Here is a 5,141-nt window from a genome sequence, read left to right as displayed (position 1 = left end):
GTGTACAAACAAGATTCTAGCTCTTGTAGGAGGGTGCCATTCACATTGTACATATTCTGGTCTGCATAGTGTATTCATGGAACAACGTTGGAGCCCATGGCAGTCAATGTCCTGAGGAAGGGCCTCTCGTTTCACTTCTTTTTCACCTTTGCATCAAAATGTCTGTGGGCTGGTGACATTCTTTGAGTGCAGGCCAAGCCCTTATTGTAAGCCTTACTTACCACTAAGGTCTCATCCTCCTGCCAGTCTCCCTGACCCAAACATCCTTGGAGTGGTCTGAGTCACCATCTGGGGAATTTGAATTTTGAAATGATCCAGCTATAAATGTTATTTCCACATCGCTCAAGGGCTCACTGCTTTCATGTCCTTGTTGGTGTGAGCTTGCCATGAGCCAGTCCCTTTGTGGCGTATAAACATATATCAGTTGCTTTAAACTCTGCACAACCCTGAGAGGAAAGGCCTGTGTCCTCATTGTTCAGATGGTGAAACTTGTGGTACAGAGCGGGCAGTTATGCTCATCTGCACCCATTCATCAGCCCCCAGCTGGTAGTTTTGCCTCATCAGGACTAAACCACCCAGTCAACCAGTCTCAGGCTTGGCATCCTCCATCTCTTTGATCATTGGGCTCTCCTGTCATGTAAACTCAGTGCGCAGAGGCCTCCCTGTGAGTATGACCATCTCAGGGCTACTCTGTCCTTTTAAGGCCCATTCTCAAGTTCTGGGAGAGCACTGGCCTGGTCTGATGGTGGCAATGGTCAGTTCACACTATTGTATTAGTATTCGGCACAAAGCGGGCTTCCTGTGTGTGGAGGGAATGATTGAGTTAACCAGGTCATTCACCTTCTGTGGCCCCTTCTGTGTGCAGGGCACTGGGTGGTCCTCCTGACCACAGGTCACATGGACTCTCCCTCTTGGTTGGGGTTGTGCTCAACACTATAGCTGATGTGATTGTGTAGATTGTATAAGTCTCAACTCTAGTTCTGTGGGTTGGGATGTGTCCATACATAGCTACTTATTGAGTACTGGTCAATGTTCATACTAGTTAGTGTGCTGACATCTGAAACATCTTATATAATCTTTCCAGCAAGCAGAACCAGGCCTCACTAGATAGTATTATTAGCCCTCTTTCCAGCTGAGGAGCCTCAGTCCCAGCAAGAAGGCAGAGAGCTGGGTTCACACTCATGCAGGAAAACCCATTTGACTCTGAGCTCAGCTGTGTGACTCAGTGGAGATCACTTCCTTTTTTCAACTGTCAGATTTTTCCCTTACCATGATTCTTTAAGGCTTCCTGTCTCTAATATTAGTTTTGGGTAACATGGAGGCTTGTGTCTTAGGGTATTTTCCCTCAGTGAAGCAAGTAGACTCGGAGTTCCTCTCTGGATTTCTTATCCAGACAAATTTTATAAAATCATGCTTGTCTACCTTTGTTTTCACCGTGGGTAGGTAGGCATTGCCCAGATTAAGGTACCTGCCATTTACCAACACCATCAGAAGAACCACTGTTGCAGAAATGTTTTGAAGGACATAATCAGAAGCCAATGACAGTCCTTCACATCGTATGAATTAGGCGTTATGAAAAACAAAAAATCACATTTTACCCCCATCTGTGAGAAACTGGCATTTAGTGTCTCAGGTGACATTAAGTGTCCTGTGAGGAAAAAATAATAAACTTCTGTGCCTGTGACTGAGTTGATGGCAATATTGTTAGACATTGTCTTGAGTGAGACCCTTTGATGATCCCAGTAATAGATCCCCATTTTCTGAAAGCATTTGAATAACCAGCATCTATAATACCTACTGTGTTACAGGCAGAGTGCTGTGTGTTTCAGCAGGGAAGGGCCATGGCTAAAGAGATTCTAAATACAAAACCCTAGTTATCTGTCTTTTGATGAACTGCCCTATGCTCGTTTCTACCTCTGAAATTCGACCTGGTCTTTAATAAATTTGATTCAGAGAGTTCTTACCTTGCCTCTTGTAGATCAGTCAGTGTTGATGGGCGAATGTTTTCGGAAACTGCCTCTCCTCCTGCTCTTGCCTCGGAACTGTCGGAGGGAAAGCTGCATCCCGCTTTTATAGACCAGTGTCTCCTGGGAAAATCATCAGACATGAAAGGATGTAATTCAAGTGTACTGATAAGGGTGGTGTGGTACAGGCTGATTTCCAAGATCAGCACCTGCTAATGGGTATGACATTTGTCAGTGTCTTTCTGAGAGATGTTCAGGGTTCTTGGGACTTTTCCAGAGGTGAGAAGACAAGCCAAATATCTGTCCCTTCTGTATTTTAAACCTTTACAGCCCTGTTATCTTTGAGCCATATGGGTGCTGGGTGAATGGCAGAGCAGAGGGATCTGTAAGTCTGCAGGTGCCAACCCTTTGAGAGCCCTGTAAGGTGCCAGCGCTGTGCCATAGTTGGCACTTAGCAACGAGTGACCAACACTAGGTTGGGGATTTGAGGGAGAGGGCATATGTTCCCTTTGGACAGAGTATTTAGGGATGGCCTCTATGTCAAGTGACATTTTATATCAGATGTGTGTGATATGAAGTATCTAAACATGGAAAGATTTGGGAGTCAAGTGATGGATGCAGGTGGATTGGAAAGTACAAAATATTTAAAATGGGTAAGAATGAATGCAGGTGGGGAATTTTAAGCTTGGTTGCTACATAGTTTGCCTTTCCATTTCCGGATTGCTTCTGGAATGGAGACTTGAATGGTTTCAGATGTCTGCTGTCCTTTTCATTTGTATTTTAGAAATTTCATTCTCTAGGCCAGGCTTCCTCTCACCTGTTATTTATTTAATGGTTCCCAAAATTCTAGAGCCTATTCTCAGGGCCTCAGGCTTTGCCCTGTTTAAGAAGAGGGCCGTTCCCAAGTCATCTGTTCAGTTCCTACCACTTGAAGTTTTATGATTTTGTACATCCTGTTACGATCTTGCTGTATGGTGTTATCATAGCTTTACAAAGCAAGAGTCTGGGATGGGGAGATGATTTTGACTGAGAGTATGGTTCATGTCTCTTTCTGTTCACTCGAAGTGGGGAGGATTGGGCTGGGTTTCTGCCTTAAAGCAGGCTCAGCATGTTTACTCTCTGGGCCTCTCCAACCCCACTGCGATTCTCATGCTGTGAACCTCAAGTACAGTTTTTGTTGCCAAAGGCCCCATTTGGGGCTTTGCCGAAATGTCAGATGCATAGAACAAATGACTGGTGACCTTTTCTCAGAGGGAAGAACTAAGAGTTTTACACATGATGATAAGTAGAAGACAGAACCCAACTGTCTTGGGTCTTATTTTTCTTGGACATTTGAGGAAAATTGAGTCATCATTTAGGCGAAATTTGTGACACCCATTAGTGGGTGTGGCCCTTGACTTCAGTGCCGCTAATGGTTTCTCTGAACCCAAAGAATGAACCTAACTCCAGAAGTAGGGAAGGGGCACATCCGGGATATAGCCTTTGATGGCCTTTTGGGCCTTCTGGGTTCTTTGTCTTTTTCTTTCCTTCAACCTTAGGAGGTGGGGCAGCCATTGAATTCTGCTAATCCAGGATCCACTTAAAGTAGTTGAGGAGAGGGCGGCTTAGCAGGCTGAGCACTAGGGCTCATTGTTTTCAAGCCCTAAGTGATTTGACCTGCTGACTCTTGAAAAAGAGGGCCCTTTGAAGGCTGGCCAAGGCTTGGCTGGGATCACAGTTGCAGGTGAGATAAGACAGGCACCAATTCTTAATGGCCTCTGTATGAAGGTGTCACAATGGGTGCACCTGAACCGTGGTTATCCTGGTGATAGAGGCATCAGGATTTTGACCTTTCATAGGTGTTTCTTGAGTGACGTACACATATGTAAGTACACATTCATACTTTTATCTTGTGTATATGCTTGTCTGTGTCTGGCTAGTTTCCTGCAGCTCAGTAGTCATGTCCAGCACTCTTGCCTGAGTTGCCTTTCCTTGTGTAATCAATCTTTGTCAGTAATGGGAGTTCACAGGGTCCTCCTGCAGGGAATTCGTGTCCCCGAATACTCTGGTGTTGCGTGTAAAATTTGGGTTTTTATTTCTTAGGGTCCATATCTTTCATAAGATTTTCAATGAGCTTTGTATTTTATTGAAGGTGAAGAATCAGTATTTTAGTAGGAGGAATGGTTTCTGAGTACAGGCTTTGGGGCCAAACAGACCTGGCTGTGAATCCTTGTTCAGTGTGTGGTCTTGGGACATTATCCAATTTTTTCGCGGCTTAGTTTTCTGATTCATAAGGTGGGGATAATATTGTGCCTATCCTAGGGTTGCCATGACAATTAAACGAGACGAAATATGTTAAGCAATTAGCATATGTGTTTGGCATATGTGAGTATTCCATAATTTACTGTCATCATCATCATCATCATCATCATTACTTTTGCATGAAGTGTTTTCAGCTGTTTTCCACCTTTCTCAGATTTTATAGCATTTCACTATCAATATTGTGTACCCAGAAAATACATATTTTCTGTTGTTTCTTTACCAAAAAAACCAAACAAACCTCCAAACTCCACAAAATGGATCCTTTATAATGCTTTTACCAGAATGAAGACAGGTATAGAGACATTTTAACCTCACTGCGAAGTTTTTATTTTCACTGGAATAGAGTTGTTTTTGTTTTTTTTTAGGAGAGGCAACCCTTGGTTGACTTCACGGATTGTAAGGATCTTGTCAGTTTACAATCCCTTACTTTTTAATTTTTTATGCCTATAGCACCTGATCTTCCTAGGTGTTCTCCCATCCAAGTACTAACCAGGCCCGACCCTGCTTAGCTTTCGAGATCAGACGGGATCGGGCTTGTTCAGGGTAGTGTGGCCATAGACTGGAATAGAGTTTTGTTGACACATTCTACTACAACTATACATGTATTATACCTTGTCATAAATGCATAAGAGGTTTCAACAGGCTAAGTATTTACTTAAAGACATGTTTGCAGATGTCTCTGTTTTGGCTCTGTTCCTTTCCCACCCAATTTCCCCACAGATGTCAATGTCCAGTGTTAGGCTTATGGTCTTTATACATCAAAGTGGAGTACGTCTTTGCCAAGAGGAGCTTTCATTCGTTCCCAGAGGGAAAGTGGCTGATGGGCTTTTCTTTTTTGTTGTTTTCCCTCTGAGCACCTTCTGCTACTTTGCTGTC

The 5,141-nt window shown here is 43.6% G+C and overlaps 1 pseudogene; it reads right to left on the bottom strand.

Moving 5' to 3' along the window:
- Positions 1-4,706: 4,706 nt before the first annotated feature.
- On the bottom strand, positions 4,707-4,825 carry LOC111730836 (annotated as a pseudogene).
- Positions 4,826-5,141: the final 316 nt, after the last annotated feature.

Source organism: Pteropus vampyrus, unplaced genomic scaffold (assembly GCF_000151845.1).
Source record: "Pteropus vampyrus isolate Shadow unplaced genomic scaffold, Pvam_2.0 Scaffold336, whole genome shotgun sequence".
Taxonomy (NCBI): Eukaryota; Metazoa; Chordata; class Mammalia; order Chiroptera; family Pteropodidae; genus Pteropus; species Pteropus vampyrus.
Note: the sequence above shows the minus strand (reverse complement) of the source record. Positions and strands in the feature narration are given on the sequence as shown.